General features: G+C 35.8%; 1 protein-coding gene across 1 annotated transcript in view; it reads right to left on the bottom strand.

Annotated features, from left to right (window-relative positions):
• LOC128735901 (NACHT and WD repeat domain-containing protein 2) overlaps positions 1-26,945 on the bottom strand; it is a 330,075-nt gene that overhangs the window by 112,214 nt on the left and 190,916 nt on the right. The gene's annotated exons all lie outside the window — the stretch shown is intronic.

Raw genomic sequence — 26,945 nt, forward strand, 5'->3', positions numbered from 1 at the left:
ACACACGTCTCTGGATTTCAAGAATTGAAGCTGTGCAACGAAGATTTGTTAGGCATGCATTACGATTCCTTCCATGGTCCGATCCATTAAATCTTCCACCGTACGAAAATAGGTGTAAACTGATAAATATCGACACCTTGCTTAAAAGGAGGGATACATCGAGAGCTGTTTTCGCTGCCAAGCTGCTAAAAAGTGAAATTGACGCGCCAGAAATTTTATCAATGCTGAACATAAATATTGCACCTAGACCTCTGAGAACCCGAAAATTTTTTCGTCCAGTATTCCACCGCACTATGTACGGAAAGCATGAGCCAGTTCAGGAAATATGTAGAATATTTAACAGTGTTTACCACCTGTTCGATTTTCAACAGTCATCAGACCACTTCAAATATAAAATACTTCAGTGTGATATTCTAGGTTAAGTTTGTGAAATTTATAGTTGACAATGTATGTTTGTAATTGTATATGACGATGACTATCTTTGTAATCCATGTTTATGAATCTGTACTGTGAATGAAAAAATGCTGGGTTTTTATGCCGATTTGAGAATGATGTTAAAGTTGTCAACTCAAATCGGCTTTTCCCACAGATACACTTCAAGAAGACTCAGTCCGTTGAAGTTGAATAAAATAAAATAAAATAAAATAAATAAAATAAATATCGTGGCCGATATCGGCCGCAAATATTAAAATATTGATAATATCGGTCAGCTCAATATCGGCCTGATATATCAATATTTCAAGGACAGAAAATCGATAATATCAAATAACGATTTAATATCAACAACCTTAGGCCCGGTTGCGTCCCAGCCGGCACCGCGTGGAGGTAGGGATAAGAGTTCCCGCTCCCATGTAATGGCTATATAGGGTCGTACAAAACCAAACTGACTTTGATTGGCACCATAACCGCTGGGTTAGGGCGTTCACTGGCCTGTGTGTGTATGTGTGTGTATGTGTGTATGTGTGTGTATGTGTGTGTATGTGTGTGTATGTGTGTGTATCAGTGGCGACTCGTGGTGGTTTAGCTTACCTGTTCAACCAACGAAAAATACAAATTAATACGCAGCTTTTTTATTATCGAAATTCTATATTTTATTCATAAAACAAACATTAGGGGTATTCACGTAGCGCTTGCTATGTTGCGTAAACGGTGTATTTCGTGTATATGCTGCCGCAATTCGCATAGCAGTTCCGGTTTCTATGGAAGCGGCAGAGTAGCGGCAGTATAAATACGCAATACTCCGTATACGCAACATAACAAGCGCTACGTGAATACCCCTATTATTTAAATAACAACGGAATACGGCGGTTTACTTTACCAGCAAACTCGTCTCTGAATTTTAACTACGAACCTAAGACTTTCCGTTCAATTTACCTATTGAACCAAATTCAAGAATAACCACCACACGCACCACAAGCAATATGCGTAAGTTGTTCAATGCTAAAGATGAACGAGTTAATGAGAAAATTTTGCGAATAATGCATGCCATCCCCTTCGTACCAATACATTGTTCCTGGTGCTAATCTCTACAGCAACGTTCAAGCGTCGTATTGAACGTTTTGCTCATTAGCTTCGTGACTAGATAAAATGGAATCAAAGCGCAGGCCATAGGGATATGTGGTAGTAAGTTGTTCAATGCTGAAGATGAACGAGTAATGAGACAATAATGCGCCCGCGCTTTCGAGTAAAAGCTGTTTCACATTCTCTTTTTATCTCCTTCGTACCCAGAATCAACACCAGGAATAATGTGTTGGTATATATGCTTGTGCATTGAGATCAAAGCAACGTTCAAACGTCGTGTTGAACGGTTTGCTCAGCAGCTTCGTAAAATAAACTAATAATTTTGCCGAATTATTCGTATTGCATATGCGTCGGTTCAAACGAAATCATGAACTAGTGTTGAAAAAAAAATTTGTCGGGTTGAATTTTGTTGCCTGTCCTATGAACAGGTTGAACATGCGGACGAGTCGCCACTGGTGTGTATGTGTGTGTATGTGTGTGTATGTGTGTGTATGTGTGTGTATGTGTGTGTATGTGTGTGTATGTGTGTGTATGTGTGTGTATGTGTGTGTATGTGTGTGTATGTGTGTGTATGTGTGTGTATGTGTGTGTATGTGTGTGTATGTGTGTGTATGTGTGTGTATGTGTGTGTATGTGTGTGTGTATGTGTGTGTGTGTATGTGTGTATGTGAAAAACTCGAAAAATGAGTGTACGAGTTGAATTAACGCTTCTAGCACGAAACAGAAATGGAAATTCGAACAATGGAATTTCCAAAAATCGTCCAAAAAAATTTTCCTTCGTTTTTGTCTTTTTTCGTATATTTTTGCATAGAAAATAATAACGTATATATTATAAGCAAGAATAGATTCGGTTCTCACGTTTAAACCTTAAATAAAAATTCTTAAAATCCATTTTTTTTGCTCGATTAAAAAATTCACTTTGTTTTTTTTTCGCCCCCCCCCCCCCTTCAGTGACCGAACACCGGAGGGACAAAAACTTTATAAAATATTTGTAATGGCCTTATTGTATATGCATTTGTAAAATCAGTTTTTCTATTTTAGCTCTTTTTGTAATTATTGTATGACTTTTTCGTGTATTACAAAGTTGTACAAATAATAAAAATACACAACTTTGCTGAATATAGTACCTCTATGTTTGCTTATTTATGAACTGTAGAACTTTGATTATGAAAAATACCCTGATTTTGACCCCGAATTACTCGACTACCAAAAGACGGGTACGTTTTAAACATTTTACATTTACATTTGCTGATAATTTTTCCATATGAAGAAACGAGAGAAAATTCCAGTTGGGGCCAATTGCGGTACACCTCACATGCTGCTTGTTTCGTTTCTGTGATGCCGGTTTATGCTTATCTGTTTTCCTAACAATTTGAAGTATTAATGCATTGAATAATTCTGGCATTTTACTCATAACAAGTTTATAGAAGAATATACGTTAGTTAAACAACGATTTGTAACTTTATAACAATATGGCTTGAAACCTACACATGTTGTACAAAATACAACAGCGTGAGTAACTGAAGGTTAATAAAAATTGATGAATTTATTCCAGAAAACTTTATTGATGTGAATCAAATAGAATGGTATGACAGGAAATTATGCATAGTTCAAAAACCCATAAACTAGACCTTTACTACGCAATGTATATGTTAAAGAGTAATATTTCTTCTTACAATTTACTTTTACTTGCACTTACCCACATTGGTAACAACTTACTCAGCGATTTCATAAGAAAAGGAACTATCAAAATTCATAAGTGCCGTAAAACGGGGTACCATTGATCAAATGGACCATTCGCATAAATAAGTGAAATAAACCACTACTGCCAACTTTCCTGAACTGGTCAATGTTACCCCCAATGATTAATGTTACCAGTGCTGTTAATATTCATCAGCATAACGTTCAAACTTCTGGATTATCAGTCTGTCTTGCATTGAAAATCTGCTTGCTTTGATCAAACGTACATAATAACTATATATAGTAAGCATGAACTTCATGCACGAGAATATAGAATATCAGCGCCCTGTGATATTGTAACAAACTGATATTCACGTTTGATCAGTGAAAATCAATAAAAAAAATTTATGTTGTTATTTAGCATCTATTGCGTTCAACTGTTGGACATAAGATTTTTCTTTTCATTTACTGCATTTAAAATTGTTTTTTTCCTGAAGTGAATATCGCCTTCTGGGTTTGAAAATCACTTTCCCCTGTTCTATTTTCACGATATATTGAACTTATATACTATGATGAAAATCACTGTGCAGTTGTACATACGAAACTCAGAGGCATAAAAAACAATGTATGCTAAGAAAAAAGATTTTCTGTTATGTTTGAAATTCGGTGATAAATAAAGGCCCTGAATGTTACCCCGTTTGACGGTGCTTCTATTTTGTTGAAATGTTGTAAACTTATTCAGTTTCCAAAAATTTCATGTAAACCAGCGCACAACGCAATCTTAACCAATAGATGAATTATTTTCCGAAGACGTGTATCACAAATAGCAAGTAAGACCGTATAACAAAGGTTCCTTTCATCACTAGGTGGTTGAAATCAGGTTTTATTAAAAGAACATGGAACCATCTGTTCTTCTACTAGAACTAGGCCTAGGCCGAAAAAATAGATGCAATCGTGTAATGGGCTGAAAATATTCTCCCGTTCTGCTTGTGTTATTTGAATAACAAAGCAATAACATGACTGTATACAGAGTTTGGACTACGTTGTTCGGAATCGGAACTGACAACCAACAACCTCTGCAAATCGACTCTTTAGCCGATCAAAGCTAAAACATATTTTAACCAGGCGTTATGTTTCTTTTTACTTTCCACATCGGTATCAGTACTTGCATTAATGTTTCCCTTCTGTTGTTCTTATCCAAGCTCCTCTTCCACTTTCTACCACTCTACGAAGAGTTTGCTTTTTCTTTTTACCTTAAACGTATTTGTAAATTATATGGTGTTATTTCAGATAAGTATCACGGTTACCTAACCTCCAATTCACAGCTCGCACCTATATTTCATTTTATAAATAATTACACGGTTCTTTAATTATATAACTTACTTCTTCAATCTTTAGTTAAGTAACATTTTTAAATCTAATATGTACTCAGCTTTCTTTCACTATCAACTTTACTTTTATCGAAATTGTCAATAGGCGATTCAATGTTCACTTCTATTCTACCCGAGTAAATGATTATAACAAAAAGATAACAAAAAAATATCTCAATTAGATAGAAATAACAGAATTTGTTATATTTTTGATCAGACAAAATAATGAGACAATCAGAATTATTACAAGTTTTGTTATTATATCAAAATTTGTTATAAAATTGATATAGAGCAATTCCAGCTCAACTAATAATGGTTTGTCTTGACTATTTTTGATTTCGAAATTTTGCTAATACATTGAACCACGTACGGATTCATTTTCCATGAAACATATTTTTTCGTCAAGAGTAACTTTTAAAAAGGGCGTATTTAGCAATAAGATTTTTTTTTGAAAAATGCTATCTCGAAAACTACTTCTTTTATGAAAATGACGTCAAAGGAAAAGTTGTAGTAAATTTTATGCATTTTCAGAAAAAAATACACTGAAAGAAAAAGCTTTGTAAATAGGGTGCTGGATGGTTTCATCTACTTTCCCGACATAGGCGCGAAAAACAAGCAATATAACTAACTTTGAGGTGAATTACATTCATACTAATATGTACTTTGCATCAATATTTATGTATTGTCCCTTAGTAATCGACAAAAGATAATGAAAGAAAACCACTATTTTCACAATTTTTTTCAAAAATAAAAGTCCTCTTGGTTTTACTATCCGCTTTGAATATGACGAAGAGCATCAGCAGCACATCAGCAGATTACTCGGAGTCAAAACATCGACATCTAAGCTCTGATTCAAACTACTTGCATTGTTTTGGTGCCAGTTGAATAGCTCATGCACACGGCATAACGAATACATGCATAAATTTTTGTAAACAATTGTGTTTGTCCATGGTGGACGAAAGCAAAACTTAGTCAAGACAAAATGCAGTTTCCGTATGACGAATTGCCGCTGAACAAGAACATCTGTGCCTGTAAAAAATGTAAATTTTGAAATATTTTATCTGTCTAAGTGGTTGTATATGCAAGAAGTGAGAGAATTATCTCGTGCCAAAAACTTGAGTACTTGTGGATATAATTCTTTTAAAAACTCAAAATCAAGTGTGAATCATGATTACGTATGACGAGATGAGACCGCAACTCTACGCTGCTTTTTTGTAGAGCTAAAATAAAATTCTTCGTGTAATTTTACGCAAATTCTACGCATAATTTTGAACAAATTATGTCACATAAACTTTTTTCTTATGTCGTTCTCAAGTTATTGCAAATGTACAATCTAAATAATACGTATTAGAGTAGAGTATCCGAGATATATCGATCTTCACGGATTTGGACCCAATTTGGCAGATTTTTTATTTCAAGTCAGAATGTAAAAATCCTAAATTTGGTGCCGGTTGGTCCTTTCCACTATTAATGCAAGCAAGAACTATCAACATATCGCATTCTATATGTTGCATTTCACATGTTGCTAAGAAATTGTCTAATCTAAAACATACTCGATGCAGTAACGCGCCGCTCCTGTCAAGTCACGTTTTGGGAACCGTATGTACTTTATTATCAGAAATTACAGAACGTATTGACAGAAGTCTTTGCTTAAATAACCTAAACAGTTATTGAACGTCATTGTTGAATTGCATATATGAGAGAAACAGTTTTTTAGTCAATGCTACAACAATGGCATATAGCAGAAACATTTATTTTGTTGCTAGATGCTTGGAACTGAAATCTAAAATGAAACCTTATCTCTTTTATTCTCGGTTTATGTTTTGTTTATAAAGTCATAGTACAAAGTCACATAGTTACTAAGAAATAGTTTCTTTTACGCATCATTTGAATGATTAAGTTCGTAGTTGTTTTTAATCTTTTCTGTGGTCAGGTCCTGCCAAAATGAGCAGAAAAGTCTATAGACACGAAAGCTGAAATATACGCGTAAGACTCATTGCAAAAAAAATCTTGACGGCCTTATTTTCTTATGTATTTGATGGCACATCGTGCAACATTCTTAAAAAGGTGCAACACGGATTGAGGGGACATAGTACCTTTTGCACCATATTTTTTGCCTCATTTCAAATATTTTTTTCTCGATAACGCGCTAAACATTGCACTTTAGACAATTATTAACAATTTTGTTTTTATATGGAAACCTCTTCCTCCCACTCCTACGACTCCTTGAAAAACGTCATTCAGAAAAAACATGAATTGCGGTACCATGGATTGGCGCTCGAGGGCTTATCCGAAATGAAAAATTCCAAAACGACATGAAAGTGTATTAAATTATCTCGTGTTTGACCCATCCTTTTTTTTTAATTCGAACGCATAACAAAATGACAGACATTCAAACATAAAAATCAGATTTTTAGTCCAAAAAATTGACTTTAAACATTTCTAAAAATACATAAATTGCAATATCGAAAAACGGATAAGTCAAACACTAGATAATTTTGTTAGCTTTGAAACAAAAAACCCGATTTAATCCACCTAGTGGTGAAAGGAACCTTCGTTATACGGTCTTACTTGCTATTTGAGATAGAAATCGACACGCCTTCGGAACATAATTCATCTATTGGTTATCGTTGCGTAGTGCGTTGATTTACATAAAATTTTTGAAAATTGAATAAATTTACAAAATTTGAACAAAATAGGAACACTTTTAAATTTTGATAGATGAAATTTCCAAGTAAGGATAAGTAAGTTGTTATTAATCTGAGTAAGTGCAAATAAAAGTAAGTTGTTAGTGGAAATCTTATCCTTTAGCATATACATTGTCTAGTAAAGGTCTAGTTTATAGGTTTTTGAACTATGCATAGTTTCCTGTAATGCCATTCTATTTGACTCACATCAATAGAGTTTTCTTGAATAATTTTCATCAATTTGTATTAACTCACGCTGTTATATTTTATACAACACGTGTAGGTTTTTCAACGCCATATTGTTATAAAGTTACAAATCGTTGTTTAACTAACGTATATTCTTCAACAAACTTATTGTGAGCAAAATATCATAATTATTCAATGCATTAATAATTTAAATTGTTGGAAAAATTTATGCAGCAAAACTATCAGCAAATGTAAAATGTTTAAAATGTATCCGTCTGCTGGTAGTCGAATAATGCGGAGTCAAAATTAGGGTATTTTTTATAATCAAAGTTTCACAGATTCTAAACAAGCAAACATAGAGGTATAGTATTTTCAGCAAAGTTGTGTATTTTTACTATTTGTACAATTTTGTAGTACATGGAAAAGTCATACAACAATTACAAAAAGAGCAAAAATAGAAAAACTGATTTTACAAATACATATACAATAAATAAAATATTTCTATCTTCGCTGCAGAGATAGAAGGTTACTGTCACTAGCAAAATTTCTTGTAATAATATGCTCTATAACTTTGCAGAACACATCAATGTGTTATATTGACACTGAAGAAAAATATTTTTTTTATTTCACTTTTAGGGGGATTAATCAAAATTTAAATTCCACCAGACGATAGAGCTTTCAATTTCAAGAAACTCTTCCAAAAGTTCGATAAACCTAAAACCAAGTTTTCCTAGTCAAAACTCACGTTTTCTTTGGTTTGGGGCTATTGTGCGTGCGAGTAATCGTGTTTCAAAAGTTGGCGTGAGTGTTCGAGGGGTAATATCTTTTAACCGGTAAAACCACTTCTTATGCAATTTTGCATATATATTCGTAGTGTCAAAACCTCTCGTTTGATATTAAAATAATTCAAATTTGGTAAATTATCTTGGTTAAAATCATTATAAATTATTGTTAATTTTGGTGTGGTGTATACGGTTGCTCATAACTTTCAAATTAAACGTCCAATCAAAAAACCATTCAATAGTGATCTATTAGGATATATTATCTTTCAAATGAGACAAATAGCGCATAAATCGGATTGACCATCTTTAAGAAACAGGCGATAATTATTACCTTGTCAAAACAGGTTTTTTAAGCATAACTTTTAAACTACTTGTTAGTTTCAATTAAAAATTCCTGAACAATTTAGCTTTAATAAGGGCTTTCATTTGATAGTAAGATCGTTGAAATCGGTCATGTAGTTCCGGAGAAACCCGTGTCACGTATTTTTCACATTTTTGCTTATAACTTTTAAACGAAACGTCGCATCACGAAACAACTCAATAGTGATCTACTAGACAATAACACCTTTCAAACAAAAGTAATAGCGAACCATTCGGTTCAGCCATCTCTGAGAAACAGGCGATAGAAAAAATCATTACATACATACATACACACACACACACACACACACACACACACACACACACACACACACACACACACACACACACACACACACACACACACACACACACACACACACACACACACACACACACACACACACACACACACACACACACACACACACACACACACACACACACACACACACACACACACACACACACACACACACACACACACACACACACACACACACACACACACACACACACACACACACACACACACACACACACACACACACACACACACACACACACACACACACACACACACACACACACACACACACACACACACACACACACACACACACACACACACACACACACACACACACACACACACACACACACACACACACACACACACACACACACACACACACACACACACACACACACACACACACACACACACACACACACACACACACACACACACACACACACACACACACACACACACACACACACACACACACACACACACACACACAGACATTGCTCAAATCGTCGAACCTTATCGATTGGTATATGTGACTTGGCCCTCCGGGCCTCGGATCAATTTCATGTTTTTCGACCAATTTTTAAACCTTTGTTATAGTATAACAAAGGTACAAAGAAGCAAGAGAATTGCTCGAGCCGTTCATGAGATATTTATGGTATCGACTTTGAAAACCTGGTTTCGAGAAAAACGGCATTGAAGTTTTTATTCGCTGTGCAATCGTTCCAGACATGCGCAGTACAAATAGCTATAACGTTGTCAGTTTTCGAAATTCATCCAAACGACTTCAATCACAAATGCTTAAAATGTTAATCTTTCGAATGAATTAATAAACCTGATTTAATCCACCTAGTGGTGAAAGGAACCTTTGTTATACGGTCTTACTTGCTATTTGAGATAGAAATAGACACGTTTGGTTTACATGAATTTTTTGGAAATTGAATAAGTTTACAAAATTTGAACCAAATAGAAGCACTTATAAATTTTGATAGTTGCTTTTCTCATGAAATTGCTAAGTCAGTTGCTACTAATGAGGGTAACTGCAAGTAAAAGTAAGTTGTAAGATAAAATATTATTCTTTAACATTGCGTAGTAAAGGTCTAGTTTATAGATGTTTGAACTATGCATAATTTCCTGTAATGCCATTCTATTTGATTCACAACAATAAAGTTTTCTTGAATAAATTGCATCAATTTTTATTAACCTTCGGTTACCCACGCTGTTGTATTTTAAGCAACATGTGTAGGTTTTTGAATGCCATATTGTTATAAAGTTACAAATCGTATATTACGTATACACTAACGTATATTCTTCAATAAACTTGTTATGAGTAAAATGTCAGAATTATTCAATGCATTAATACTTTAAATTGTTAGAAAGATAGATAAGCATAAACTGATACCACAGTAACGAAGCAAGCAGCATGTAAGGTGTACCGCAATTGGCCCCAACTAGAATTTTCTCTCGTTTCTTCATGTGGAAAAATGGTGTCTGTATGCAGCAAAACTACCAGCAAATGTAAAATGTTTAAAATGTATCCGTCTGTTGGTAATCGAGTAATTCGGGGTCAAAATCAGGGTATTTTTTTATAATCAAAGTTCTACAGTTCCTAAACAAGCAAACATAAAGGTATACTATGTTCAGCAAAGTTGTGTATTTTTATTATTTATACAACTTTTTAATACATGAAAAACTCATACAACAATTTCAAAAAGAGCTAAATCTAATCTAATCTCACACTAACGCAGCCAATTCTGGAAGGCATCCTGGAAAATGACGATTACTTGAATCAATCATTTTTCTTGTCAACGGCCAGGCCAACTGCGCAGCATGTACCGCAGAGAGAATTCCAAGGAAACAAGTGAAACTAGAAAAAATAACTAATTCCATCAAACTCCTTGAAATCAAGGGAAGGAAGAAAGCGTGGACCTCCCGTACCAAACGCTTCCCATATACATAGATAATGATTTATTTACAGTCGTAGGGAGTATCTTTGCTAATAAAGGTTAAGTGATACTCCGGACCCTCAGGGATGAACTAATGGCATTTAGACCAGAAGCCAGGCTGCAATTGGCCAAGGATATAGCGCCTTATTTCGCTCTCTGAAAATAGATTAGTTTTCCAAAAAATTAGTATAAATCATATAATACTTGAAATTAAAGTCGTGTGGTTTAATGGTTGCCTAAAACTACATTTGTAAGGTTAGGAACTGAAAACCGCACGACCCCGCACCTCCTAGCTTGGCTACTCAATTATACAAATTGAAGTATTTCCAGGTATGGCCACGTGGAGGCGCTAGGTAGGGGCTTGGGATGGCTAGAGCTATGTTGGGCGCTTCTTCCTAGTTGCCTTCCCCATTTCATACCCACAATTACAAAAAGAGCTAAAATAGAAAAACTGATTTTACAAATCAATACAATACAATATAATACAATAAATAAGACTTTTCTATCTTTGCTGAAGAGATAGAAGGTCACTGTCTTCAGCAAAATTTCTTGTAATAATATATTCTAAAAGTTTGCGGAACACATCAATGTGTTATATTCAAACTGAAGGAAAATAATTTTTTTATTTCACTTTTGGGAGGACTAATCAAAATTCAGATTCTACCAGACGATAGAGCTTTCAATTCTAAGAAACTCTTCCAAAGGTTTGATAAACTTAAAACCAAGTTTTCTCAGTCTAAACTCTAGTGCGTACGTTTTCTTCGGGTTTGGGCTATTGTGCGCGCGAGTAACTGTGTTATAAAAGTTGGCGCGAGTATTCGAGGGTTAATATCTTTTGACCGGTGAAATCAATTCTTATGAAATTTTGCATATATATTCGTAGTGTCAAAACCTCTCGTTTGATATTAAAGTAATTGAAATTAGGTAAATTACCTTGGTTAAAATCATTAAAAATTATTGTTAATTTTGGTGTGGTGTATTCGATTGCTCATAACTTTCAAATTAAACAGCCAATCAAAAAACCATTCAATAGTGATCTATCCGGCTATATTACCTGCCAAATGAAATTAATAGCGCCTAAATCGGTTTGGCCATCTCTGAGAAACAGGCGATCATTTGAACCTTGTCAAAACTGGTTTTTTAAGGCTAACTTTTAAACCGCTTGTTTGTTTTCAATGAAAATTGTCGTGAAGTTTAGCAATAGTAAGAGCTTTCATTTGGTACCAAGATCGATGAGATCGGTTATATGGTTCCGGAGAAAATCGTGTTACGTAATTTTCACATTTTTGCTTATAACTTTTAAACTAAAAGTCGGACCGCGAAACAATTTAACAGTGATATACTAGGTAATAATACCTTTCAAATAAAAGTAATAGCGGTCAAATCGGTGCAGCCATCTCCGAGAAATAGGCGATTGAAAATTGAAGCGCACACACATACACACATACACACACACACACACACACACACACACACACACACACACACACACACACACACACACACACACACACACACACACACACAGACATTGCTCATTCGTCGAACCTGATCGATTGGTATATGTGACACGGCCCTCCGGGCCTTGGATCAACTTCGTGTTTTTCGACCAATTCCTAAACCTTTGTTATAGTATAACAAAGGTAAAAAAAATTCAATTTTTTAGAATTGAATAAGTACTATGCCCCCTTAAACGGATTCGATTTTTTCTTCTTGATCACGACTTTGGATCGAACACCGAACGCTTTTTATCTATTTATAGCCAGCTTGAATCAAAAACTGACAACCCCGAATAAGCTATCAGCCAAATCATATAAGCATTATTTAATCCTCCTACATTCAAGAGCAGTTTTGGTATAGGGGATAAGACGGTTGCATTCTATGCGATATGTCATGGGTTCAATCCCGGTTGAAGGAGAAGCAATTTTTGAAAATGTATGAAAGTTTTTTTCTGTGCTATTTGTGAATGTTCTCGAAGGTATTGGCTATTTTTGACAATTTCGTCGAAATAAAATGTCGATATAGCAGATAAAGCCAAAGAAGTTTTTGCTATATTTTAACAAAATTATAACAAAACCTGATAGATATATTATAACAAAGTTTGGTATAATTTTGTTCTAAACATAACAAATTTTGTTATGTTTTGCTACAGCTGCATATAAGTTCTGATAGAATTTTTGATATTTTAACTACTAACGAGACCAAAATTATAACAAATCATGTTAGAAAAACCGTCGTAACAGAATATCATGATTTGTTATAATTTTGTTACGTTTGTCTGATCGGGTAGCTTCTTACTTGTTACTTTTTGACAGATCTTTTTTTTATCTCTTCCGGTTTGTTATTCTGGCTTGTCAGATTTTGTCTCGCCTCATCGGTCTAACGATCATAGCGTTAGCGGCTGCAGTTGTCCGCAACATTTTCTCCCGTGCGTAACCTCGCTTCGGGAACTACTTCCGGTTTAGAGTTACTATTACCAATCTCCATGACGGCCAACTGTGCTGTAGCTCGCTTTTTGCAACCGTTGTTGGTTCTTACCCATGTAGACAGGCTTTGCTAGGCACGCTACCCAAGTAACAATTTCAATGTCACTTGGTTTTACTTGAATTTTATAAAGGTTTTATTGCGGTATTAATCATTACCTCTGGGTTTATTGTCCAAACACACTTATACGGGTATACGAGTCCAAACACAGCTAGAAAACCATAATAAAACTGTTAATAAAGCAAATTCATTGTGGTTGCTTAAATTACCACGTTAAAACTTGTTGGCTGCACCACGTCTCTTATAAATTTACCATAAGTGTGGCGCAGTAATACACAATAGCGCACCAATCAAAATTGATCTTATCGCAGCTACTTGCCAAACCGCAATAAATCTGTTAGTTTTATAGAGCTATTAAAACGGTAACACCCTGACCAAACAGTTTTTTACTGTTCATTACCAAAATCATTTTTTATGCGAAGCCATATTACCATATTCTAGTATTTTGTTTAGCTCGCAAACAAAAATTCATCAAAGCAAAGTGTTTTGCAGAAAGAAAGTTATTATCAATCGGTTTTCCTGTCAGTGGAAGCACCTAAAATGATTTTGCTAGAAATTGAGATTGACTAACTGAATATTTTCAATTTGTTAAAACAGCCAGTTTTCGAAAATTGCAAAATTTCAGAGGTGTGCTGATTTTATCGACCTATCATATTAATATGCACGATAAAATTAAATGCGCACATGCTGCAAACCAACTAAATTGCTTAAATATTAATAAATATTCTATGGGATATTTTATTCTGATCGCTATAAACCAAATGGTTCAGAACGATCTGTCAGTAAAATTTAAACTTTCCTGCTCACAGATATATTTTCAAGTTGACAAACCTAGCGAACTTATTTAGCTTTTGCCAGAAAAGCGAAAAGCTTTTTTAAATTATGGCGATCGCTGTCAAGCAGCGAAAGCTTAACCGGTTTTATTGCTACTTTCAGCAGAGCGTGATACGACTACTTGAGCTTATAACCTGATTCTATGAAAACATTCGGTTATGAAAACATTCTGAAGAGTGGGCCACTTGATCAGATAGCAGTTTTATAGCGGTCATCAGAAAGTTCTGGTGGAGCTCATAGTTTTATTAGCGGTTTTATTAACCCTAGAGCGGTCGCGTTAAAAAAGTTACGTAAGCGGTCGTGTCGTGTACTGAGTACACGGCGAATAATACTGCCTATATCTCAGGACTGGCATGAGATAAAAGGTTGCGGTCATTTGTTATTTGTTCGAACAAGACACATTTGGTAATGCATAACAAAGTTGTGGCGCACGTGGTCAAATTATAATCTTATGATGATCACCCTTATTCTGCGAGGCGAGTGACGTGACTATTTTGGATTCGCCGCGAATCAGGTGACAATTGTCACCTAGGTGACTCGCTTTGTCACCTGGGTGACACGGTTTGTTACTTAGGTGACAGGGGTTTGTTACCTTTTTTTTGTATTGTTTATGCAGGGAGAAAATCTTCATAGACAGCACCTTCACGGTTCCGAATAGGATTCACAAGGTGCCAACATGTATGTATGTATGTATGTATGTGTGTGTATGTATGTATGTATGTATGTATGTATGTATTTATGTATGTTATGTATGTATGTATGTATGTATGTATGTATGTATGTATGTATGTATGTATGTATGTATGTATGTATGTATGTATGTATGTATGTATGTATGTACGTATGTATGTATGTATGTATGCATATGTGTGTATGTGATGACAATTTGAAATTTTGAGATTTGCTTTGAAATTCAAGAAAAGTGAGAAACATGTCAATTGTCTGAAGTTTTTGAAGCCTCTTAGTGGAAGTGGAATACGAACTCTGAATTATCTGAAGGAGCGCCAGCTAAGAAATAGTTACATTTCTCTTTTTCATATCTAATGCTCTATTCAGTTATTTTTTCTCAGATATATTGCAAAATTGAAGCTAACCAAACTAATAGCAAAACTTTGAGATCAATCATTTTGTTGTAGATATCCTTTTTCTTCAAAAGCGAAATATAATAATAATTTTTCTGAACTCTTGTTTTGAACTTTTGAAATTTTGAGATTTGCTTTGAAATTCAAGAAAAGTGAGAAACATGTCAATTGTTTGAAGCCTCTTAGTGGAAGTGGATACGAACTCTGAAATTAAAGGAAAGAAAAAACTTTTTCCGACTAAATTCCACTATTTAATATTTATTCGCGACAGATACGTATACGCTTCGAAATAAGACACTGATGAAGCCTGCACGTTGTAGGTGAACTACGTATCTGTCGCAAATAAATATTAAATACAGTAGGATTTCGAATATGGCAACAAATGCGTGTCGCAAACCGTGCTAAAATCGAGACCCTTTTTTGATAAGACAAAATTAAATGTAAATGCATTAGAAATTGACTAAATGTTATTAATCAACGATTGCATCCTTTTTATGTTCACAAAATCCGCCAAGAGCTATCATGAACACATTTAGGGTAATATTTTTTCGTCATTTAAAGTAATGCGGAAACTGACTGATATTTAAGTATACTTTTGGAAGTAAAATATTTTGTGTTACTAAAAACGGATACTTTTGTTGCCAAAATCGAACCATATCAAATTCGAACTGTAGTGGGATTCGGTCGGAAAGTTTTTTTTTCTTTGATTTCAGATATCAATTGTCATATTCTTCACTTGCTGTTACTCACAATTGTAAAAGAAAAGCAAAAAGCGAAAGCAGTTAATTTAAGCATGTAGGTATAGTCAGGGTTGCCACATGCACAGATTATTCTGTGTTTAACAAATATTTGAAAGAAATCGCCTGTACAGAATCTGTATGCATAGAATACAGATTTTCGTCGATCACACACATTAAACAGAATTTTGAGCTTTTACAATGAGACTGAAAGAGACGGAAATAATCAGCAAAATGTGTCTCCATCTCATTCACTCTCGTTGTTTTGCATTGGACAGATTTTTGCACAGATATTTTTCCTCGCTGTACAGATGGCTAAATTTTTCCAACAAAAAGCACAAAATTATTCGTGGCATCCCTGTATAGTGGTGTATAGGATTAAAAATACTGGTGCGTTGATTTTTCCAAATAAACTTATATAAATTTCAAACAATTTTTGCTCATCAATAGATGCTCTTTCCAATCAATAGACACTAGAGCTTAGAAATTTTATATGAAAAATAGGAGGAAAACATTGTACGGTAGTAATTTTGTACGATTTGTTTTCGTTGATGACACTTTAAAAGACAGAAATACCATAAATAATATTAAATCGAATAAATAAATCGAATTGACAAGCACTGGAAATCATATGGATCATATTTCCCATTCTCAAGCATGTTTATGGCGCACCTTTTGCACTATTCGATCTCATCTTGTTTTCCTAACCCTCAAACAGGATACATTGTAAAAACGATGCGATCAAGCTAATGACTATCTTTTCATGAAAGTACATTCAAAAGAAGCTTCAGTTTTGATTTTCATACAAAAATAATTATCTGAAGGAGCGCCAGCTAAGAAATAGTTACATTTCTCTTTTTCATATCTAATGCTCTATTCAGTTATTTTTTTCAGATATATTGCAAAATTGAAGCTAACCAAACTAATAGCAAAACTTGGAGATCAATCATTTTGTTGTAGATATCCTTTTTCTTCAAAAGCGAAATATAATTATAATTTTTCTGAACTCTTGTTTTGAACTCAAGTGTGCAACTTTTGAACGCATGGTATTAATAGCAAAATATCAATAAATCTGCTATGAACTCATATTTCATATTGTCAATTCAAAACAAGTGTCGTATGTGGATCTGAAGCCCGAAAGTTAAGGCCGTCTGTACACCCGTTAGAGGGTTAATTTCTAATTTTCTATATATATATTCGTTCAAGTCTGCAAAAATTATCTTTTGTGTTTACATTATGTTTCTATAAATCACGTAAATATTATGAAACTAAATAAGGTGTTCATCAAGTAACATAAATGACACTTACAAGTATTTATGCACCCAAGGAAAGAAAATATAATTATTGTACGCAATACGTTGTTAATTTTACTGGCAAATAAGGATTTTGAGGAATACAGAACGGATATTTTAAAATATAGTCAACTTAATTATAGATGTTCCTGAGAAATTAAATATTGATTATTGTGGCAGTAGAAAGGCTAGGTCACGCCGCTAGGTGGATTAATTCGGGGTTTAACTATGTAGTATGCAAATCCTCTTTTTATGCCGAGATGTTCGAGGTCACGAAAAATAGTGCTGCATGCAGCACCGTTTCTGAATTTACTTATTATCAACGACCGTAACTTAAACATTGGTACCGTGCCGTATCGAAATCCGTACACCTAAGAACTAGACAAATTAGAATGGTCAATATAAAATTATGGAATTGTAATATGCAATTCATCACATTTTCTTTTGACTGTATGTTGCTTATTTTAACATTATTTGGAATCACAGGAAGCTAAAATTACACCTAGTTATAAAAAATCGAGGACAAAATGTACAACTTTTGATTCGAAATCCGTACACTTTTTCATGTCTGATTCAAAATCCGTACACCTTTGATTCAAATTCCGTACACCACGTTTAAAATTAACTAACGCCTATATAGTCATGAATCTAAATCCGTGCAATAAGTTAAAAGTTAATTGCTATGTTGTTTTTATTTATTTGACTGACTGCTTGATAAAATATGGTTTTCTTCATAATCGATGCATTGTGTTTCAGTGCTACTCATTTACAGTCACAGTCTCCACACTGGAACCAATATTTTCGTACTAAAACCAAATTGTTCATTTGTGGTCGAAATGTTAAAATATCAAGTTTGGTGTCGATTAGACCTCACCTCTATTTTGTAAATCTCGTTTGTGCCAAATCCTCTTACATTGTTTTGCTTATACCTCAGGAAATATTGGGCTTTAAAATAAATTTGTTTTACATTTTTAGAGTAAATTAACTTGACATATATTAACAGTATATAGCAGTTTTTCTTAATTTTTATTGCAAATTATACGGAAAACTAAAAACTTACTGAAAGGGACTCCGTTATTTCGAGAGTACCGATTCAATATGGTTGCTCTTATCGTAGTGACCGGAACTGCAAACTATCTCGATGCTTTCCTAAACGATTTTCCACTATATATCATCAGAAATGCCATATTCCAGTATATCGACATGTGTTTAGCTTTAGTCCTTTCTATTTTCTTTTCAAAACATGGAATAAAGTTGGATAACTAAGTATACTGCATTGGTGTACGGATTTAGATTCAACTAGTAAAAATGATTCAAAATCCGTACAGTATTAAATAAGATGAATAAATATTGTTCCAATGCTATAATGAATAAAATATAACTGTACAACGATAATCATCTACCTTTCAAATCTATTTTCGGGATTTGAAACAGGAAAATCACTTCAAGTACGCTTTACACTTGATTTTATTGAAAGTGATTTTCTTAGCAAATTGCTAACGACACTGCAAATGGACAAGGAAATCCGACAGACATTTGCAGTTTGATTTATATTAATTGTATTTCATAGCCTACTGCCCATATTTAGACATCGATATAATGCTAATAAAAAATGGGTCTGGACCTGTTATTAATATTTTGCATACATATAATCAAGCAAATTCTATTAAGTGTACGGATTTCGAAGCTGTACGGAATTCGATACCGCATGGTACGCGTACACCGAATGAGACAATACGAAAATGAAACTACGTCAAGTAAGACTTTTATGTCGTTTTCGTTTTTGTGGTGTAGTTACACCGTTTGGTGCTATACTTTTCGCTGGATAAACGAACGCTTGCGGTGCAGCAGCAGTGATGTGGTATGTGTGTGTTGGTATTTTCCTATCTGCACCAGCTACACTCTCTTTTTGACGTAGGACTATGTCTTACGGCAAGTTTTGAGATAGGGTGTCATTCCAAAAAATCGAAAAATGCGAGCGTCACGAAAAATGAAAGGTGTTGAGCGCTAAGAGCTCAGCGGTTTTCCTATCGATTTTCAATATTCTTACACCAATCGATCGGAAAATCTTCTAAGAATTGACCCAAATGAAGAAAAATATGGATTCTTGATGTTGAACTATCGAAAAATTGAAAATAATGAACCTATGTTTTACCAGAATTCTCGCTTCGTGATTGGTTGGAAGATTCTTTACGATGATCTAAACCTATACCAATTTGATATCTGTGCTTGGGAAGTAAGCCAAAACAAGTGACAAAGTTTCCTCATTTCAACAAGATTTCTTATCACCGCGGTTAAACCTAGACCATTTTGATGTCCTTGCTTGGAAAGTACGCCAGAAAGAGTGTTAAGCCCCCTCGTGCCAACAGATTTCTTACGAACGCGATTAAACCTAGTCCAATTTAATGTCTGTGTTAGGGAAGTATGCCAGAAAAAATGAAACAAGTTCGATGTCCCAACAGATTGCAAATTCTTTACTGCGAGACGATTAAACCTAGCCGAATTTGATATCTGTGTTGGAAAAATGTGCTACAGCTGTAGTGTTCGGTTACAATACGACTCTGTACGCATGCTTGCCGTTTCATTAGAAGTGTAGTAAAAAGATGTGATGTTGATAAAATAGGATTGAATTGGTAAGATCCCTTTCTTTGATCTTTAATTTCAGTAAGGTAGCAGGAAAGCAATAGTTTGTGTTCTTGATTTTGTTAAGTGGTTTTTAAATGCACAATCTTTTGAGAATTGAACGTATGCAATGTTACTACTTTGATAAATGTTACATACAAACAACGCTGTAGCATGTTTATATGTTGCATATAGCATGTATACATGAAGAATCGAATGATTACAAGCATGAATACATGCTACTATCACTACAAAGAGATTTACGTAGTCCTGCGTCACTTATATATGCGGTCGTGTCTTGTACACAACCCATATGATTTTTTCTGGTGTAACTGGTGCAGAAAAAGTGTAGCAATGGTGTAGCGCAAAATTCGAAAACGAACAGTTTTGGTGCAAAAAAAGCTACACCAGTAGCTACACCGCAAAAACGTAAACGACATTGAGTCATGATGACACACGCACATGATATTAGTTTGATTGTATTAATTGTATATGGCGTTGCAAGCATAAAATGATTTTTGTTCGAATATATATGTGTCACACTGTAAAACACTCCGTCAGAACAAAACCTACTAGCTTAGCTTAGCTTAGACTGATTGCACATATCAATGGTTGCACTCAGTGATTGACCCGAACCAGTGAAAATGCATAATGAATCAAGTGAATGAGGTTGGGAGTGACCGATCATCCTCACCAGGGGCGGACTGGGAGCCAAAGGGCCCACCGGGCCTTTGAGATTAGGGGCCCCAGTTTGCAATATTCTCATGGCAGTAAATTAACACAAAAAACGACATCTACTCAAAAGACATCAGCGTTACAAGGACAGTAAATCTAATGAATATGGGCTCTATTTTGTAAGTCGTGTCGTGCAACTCGACTCGACTCAGGCACTGTCGAGTGTCGAGTACCGGGAGAACGGGCAGCATAGCAGCTCGATGCTCGAAACAAAACAAACTCAGTCGTTATTAGGACCGAGTTACCAGCTTTTAGCGTGTGCATCATATTAGAGGTTCACGGTACTTTAGTTTGGACGCACTTTTCTTCATCCCAATCTTCGCTACTTTGAATTTTAGTTTGTTCAGCCACCACCACAGATACTGTTCTGTCGACAATATCCATTTCTTTGGGAAAGCAGACGAACTAACTAGATTTGCTGAAGATTGTGTTTGTGTGTTGCTGCTTTCAACATCCTGTAACGGCATGTTGAACAGCCCACACGAGGAACCATCACGTTGATAAAGTCCCCTGCGAGGTTAGAATGGCCATGATTTAACGGTCGATGTTATCATACGCAACTTTGAAATGAATGAAATAATTGTGCGTTGAATTCTGTATTCATGAACTTTTTGGAGGATCTGCCGCAGCGTGAATATTTGATTTGATTTGCGTGATAAATGATAGGATGTCAATAGTTCAATATATATGAGTAGCTTACTGCGTCTACACGTTAGAACAGAACAGTTCATAGTGCAGGCGATTCCCGTGCCGAGTTATAGCTATCCCGAACAAACAAGTCACATCACTTATGGTTCTTACAAAACATTAAAAGTACCTTTTTCGCTAACCGGTTTCGGGTTTGATCCAACCCATCTACGGAGCGGTGGTCGACTGAATACGTATTGTGATTTGTTGTCTGCTACAGGTTCAGTTTCGTCAGTTGGAAGAGAGGCGATGAGATGAGCGCCTCATCTTCATTCATCAAAAGCCGATCGGCGGTGCTGATGTACATCGATTCCCACGCATTCAAATGAGAGGATTTTCTCACATTTTTTAGGAGCTTTGCATTCTTCCAATCAGTTTCATGTTGGAGGCAGATAGAATGCATCGCTACACTCGAACCGTTGGTCCTTTCATTTTCCACAGCTTTTTTATGTTCTTTTAGCCGAGTTTTAAATTTTCGATGGGTTTGTCCAATATACACCGCTGGGCAATCCTTACAGGGGATTTCGCAGATACCCGACCGTTCTTCGGGCGGAACTTTATCTTCTTGATTGTTTAAGGGGGGACCCTACTCTGGAAAGTCGGAAAAATCGAATTTTATTTTTTTGCATTTTCGAGACGCTTATGCCTTCAGAAATGTCATGCCAAAACGATTTTTTGATATCTGATCTCGTTGAAAACTTACGGCAAATATTGTGAAGTCACCTCAAGGGAACTCCATTGCTATACGAAACTTTGAACACGTTTTCCCCGAAACCATGTTTCTTCAGTTGGCGGTACGTGTTTCTCAGAATCTAGCGAACCGATTTGGCTGAATTTTTTTTTCAGCAGGTAAAAATGAATTATCTAAATTGTTACGTAGCCGTTTTACGATATCTCAATTTTTCAATTTTTTATGACCTCTTAATTGGCGATTTTTGATGAAAAAACACCTTTATTTTGGAAAAAATTGCCGCCATTTTAGTAATTTTTCGAATTTTCAAAAACCGCTACGTAACAATTTAGGTATTGGCCTAAAGCTTCAAAATCATCCTGAAAATCCGTTCTACGATACTCCATTGGTTCCCGCCACGTACCGCCAGCAAGGAACTATTTTATAAAGGGCATTCACGCGTCCACCGGCCACCAGCATAATAATCACTATCCTGGTATCCAAGAAATACAAAATATATCTTCAAATATACCTTAACCAATAACCAAAATACCCGAACACTTCACTATAATTCTGCATCTGAAATTTTTTTACGAAAATCTATCATTTTTCGGTCTTCCGGAGTAGGGTCCCCCTTAAAAGCTCCTGCAATATATTACCACTTCTATGAACCACATGGAAACCGTGTCGCTTGAGAATTGTCCTAATGTGGTTCGTCACTTTAGGGTAAAAAGGCAAACTGATTCTGTGGATTTGCTCTTTTTCCGGCTGTAAAGTGGTGGTGTTTTGACACTGTTTTTACGGATATGGTTACCGATTATTTTATCCACAAAATTCTTGTCGTACCCATTCAATTCACCCGCTTTCTGAATTTTTTGGCTTTCGGCTGCAAAGTCCTCTCTCTCCATGGGTATATTGACCAGGCGGTGCGCCATAGAGTGAAAGGCTGCTTGGTTTTGGGCCCCGAATTGATTCGAGTCTGTAGATGTTGGTTTGCGGAAAATGCTGAACTTCAGAGTATTGTCTTCCTTTCTGGTAATCAGCAGGTCCAAAAATGGTAACTTTCCATCTACTTCTCGCTCCACAGTGAATTTTATTTTTTCATGCCAATTTAGTGTTTGGGGTAGGTAGCGTTCTAGTAAACACGAAGATCAGCAGGTACAGGATAAGAATTTTGAGCGACGGCTAAACTATGGAGCCGCCAACGCAGGAGGAGGTCAAAAGAGCAATCAGTGAGCTGAAAAACGGTATGGTTGCTGTAAAGGATGGTATCCTGGCTGAACTTCTAAAAACGGGGAGCGAGCAGCTGTACGAAACAATTCGCCACCTCATTGTCAGGAACAGAATATGGGAGGAAAATAAATATCGGAGGAGTGGTTGATTGGTCTCATTTCCACAATTTTAAAAACGGACATCGACTTGAGAGTAAAAACTGTCGAGGCATTACGTTGCTCAATTTTGCCTATAAGGTGCTCTCCCTATCCTGTGTTTTAGACTGAGTCCGTTAGCTGAGTTCTTCGTCGGCGAGTATCAAGCTGGTTTTTATGAGGGTCGCTTCACGATGGATCAGATATTTACCCTGCGTCTAGTAACTGACGAGTTCCGGGAGTACACCTTGCAGACTCATCATATTTTTAAGGATTTCAAGGCGGCATACGATTCAGTCAAACGAAATAAGTTGTGACAGTTAACGCTAGGACATTGTTTTCCCACAGAACTAGTTACGTTGATTCGTGTGATGCTGGATGAGTAAAAATTATGAGTCAGAATAGCAGATGAGACCTCACGTGCTTTTTGATTTTACGGATGATGTCGATATCACCGAAACCAAAAGTAGAGCAGCGAAAGAAGCCTTTAGGTCATTTATTGAGAAATTGGGACTTACCATTAACACCGCCAAAACGAAGTATATGGCGTGGAAATCCAAATGGTGTTGGTGTCGAAGAGGAACTGAATATATTTTGGTATGCTCGTGGATGTGGATTTACTAATTCTACTTTTGAATACTCAGAATTGAAACTGGTAATATTTTCGGAGCTTGGACCCCAACAGCTCAACTCAAATGATTTCACAAATCATGGGGCCCCAGCAATCGGACATTCGTGAGTTATAGAAAAAGTTTAATTGAAAGAGAAATTTTGGTTAAATGTTCGGGGCCCCAACAGTCCCATTTAAAGCTGAATTTTCAATCATCAAATCGGTTGATTTCACAAATCATGGGGCCCCAGCAATTGAACATTCGTGAGTCGTAGAAAAAGTTCAATTGAAAGAGAAATTTTGGTTCAAAGTTCGGGGCCCCAACAGTCCTATTTGAAGCTGAATTTTCAATCATCAAATCAGTTGATTTCACAAATCATGGGGCCCCAGCAATCGAACATTCGTGAGTCATAGAAAAAGTTCAATTGAAAGAGAAATTTTGGTTTAAAGTTCGGGGCCCCAACAGTCCCATTTAAAGCTGAATTTTCAATCATCAAATCGGTTGATTTCACAAATCATGGGGCCCCAGCAATTGAACATTCGTGAGTCATATAAAAAGTTCAATTGAAAGAGAAATTTTGGTTTAAAGTTCGGGGCCCCAACAGTCCCATTTGAAGCTGAATTTTCAATCATCAAATCGGTTGATTTCACAAATCATGGGGCCCCAGCAATTGAACATTCGTGAGTCATATAAAAAGTTCAATTGAAAGAGAAATTTTGGTTTAAAGTTCGGGGCCCCAACAGTCCCATTTAAAGCTGAATTTTCAATCGTCAAATCGGTTGAATTCACAAATCATGGGGCCCCAGCAATTGAACATTCGTGAGTCATATAAAAAGTTCAATTGAAAGAGAAATTTTGGTTTAAAGTTCGGGGCCCCAACAGTCCCATTTGAAGCTGAATTTTCAATCATCAAATCGGTTGATTTCACAAATCATGGGGCCCCAGCAATTGAACATTCGTGAGTCATATAAAAAGTTCAATTGAAAGAGAAATTTTGGTTTAAAGTTCGGGGCCCCAACAGTCCCATTTAAAGCTGAATGTTCAATCATGAAATCGGTTGATTTCACAAATCATGGGGCCCCAGCAATCGAACATTCGTGAGTCATAGAAAAAGTTCAATTGAAAGAGAAATTTTGGTTTAAAGTTCGGGGCCCCAACAGTCCTATTTGAAGCTGAATTTTCAATCGTCAAATCGGTTGAATTCACAAATCATGGGGCCCCAGCAATTGAACATTCGTGAGTCATATAAAAAGTTCAATTGAAAGAGAAATTTTGGTTTAAAGTTCGGGGCCTCAACAGTCCCATTTGAAGCTGAATTTTCAATCATCAAATCGGTTGATTTCACAAATCATGGGGCCCCAGCAATCGAACATTCGTGAGTCATAGAAAAAGTTCAATTGAAAGAGAAATTTTGGTTTAAAGTTCGGGGCCCCAACAGTCCCATTTAAAGCTGAATTTTCAATCATCAAATCGGTTGATTTCACAAATCATGGGGCCCCAGCAATTGAACATTCGTGAGTCATATAAAAAGTTCAATTGAAAGAGAAATTTTGGTTTAAAGTTCGGGGCCCCAACAGTCCCATTTGAAGCTGAATTTTCAATCATCAAATCGGCTGATTTCACAAATCATGGGGCCCCAGCAATTGAACATTCGTGAGTCATAGAAAAAGTTCAATTGAAAGAGAAATTTTGGTTTAAAGTTCGGGGCCCCAACAGTCCTATTTGAAGCTGAATTTTCAATCGTCAAATCGGTTGAATTCACAAATCATGGGGCCCCAGCAATTGAACATTCGTGAGTCATATAAAAAGTTCAATTGAAAGAGAAATTTTGGTTTAAAGTTCGGGGCCCCAACAGTCCCATTTGAAGCTGAATTTTCAATCATCAAATCGGTTGATTTCACAAATCATGGGGCCCCAGCAATCGAACATCGTAGAAAGAATTTAACTGTAATAAAAATTTTGGAAAATCTCATTTTGTGTAACGAAATTTTTACTGAGGCCCACCGGGCATTTGCCCGGTTGCCCGGTGGGCCAGTCCGCCCCTGAATCCTCACTGTGCAAAATTCAGTGACTCGATATATATAAAGGGTCAATAAAGTATAATCAATATATATAGAATGCCAGTGTCGCTGCAGTGCGCGTGGTTAACATCACACATGTTCAGATAATGCATTTACGTTATATATGGATATGTGTGTGTGCCTGAGATACATCAAAAGAGGAATCTCATTGTCAAACTTTGACAACCAGTTTAAAATTTCAAATAAGGCTGCCAAGTAATGCGATTGGAAACTTCGCTTTCTTCAAATTTCTGAAAAATCGGTGCAAAAGGACGCAGTTGTGGGATTCAATTCATCCGGACGAAAAGAAAAAGAACGTTTAAAAACATTTTACTGGCATGAAAACACAGCGGTGAGCGCACTGAAGACAGCACCAACCAGCGCACAGATAAAGAACAGATAAAAAACAATGAGCAACTTTGACAATGAAGTTCCCGATTCACAAACTTAATACAGATTGTTAGCATCATGTTTACCACAATGAGTCCTGTAGAAAAACAGCGACACTGGCATTCTATATATATATATATTGATTCTACTGTCAATAACTGCGCCGGCCACGTCCTTGCAATCAGATGGGATTGGGGAAGGAGTGTTAGTGTAATCTTTGCTGTTTTTGGGACCGTGTTAACCTCTGCATCCCTGCAAAGATTACAGGAAGGAGTTGCGACTTGTTAGTAAGGCAGGTTTCGTTGGATCGGGATTCACCTTGATAAGTGATGTGATTGTTATTCTTTAAATTTATTTATTACCCATTAAATAATTTATATTGGAAAAATGGTTCATTTGATCGAAATAGTGTCTTCAGCAAAGTTGTAGATAATAAAATTGCCTTTCTAAAAAAAATATGTGCACTGTA

The sequence above is a fragment of the Sabethes cyaneus genome, chromosome 2, assembly GCF_943734655.1.
Source record: "Sabethes cyaneus chromosome 2, idSabCyanKW18_F2, whole genome shotgun sequence".
In the NCBI taxonomy this organism is placed as follows: domain Eukaryota; kingdom Metazoa; phylum Arthropoda; class Insecta; order Diptera; family Culicidae; genus Sabethes; species Sabethes cyaneus.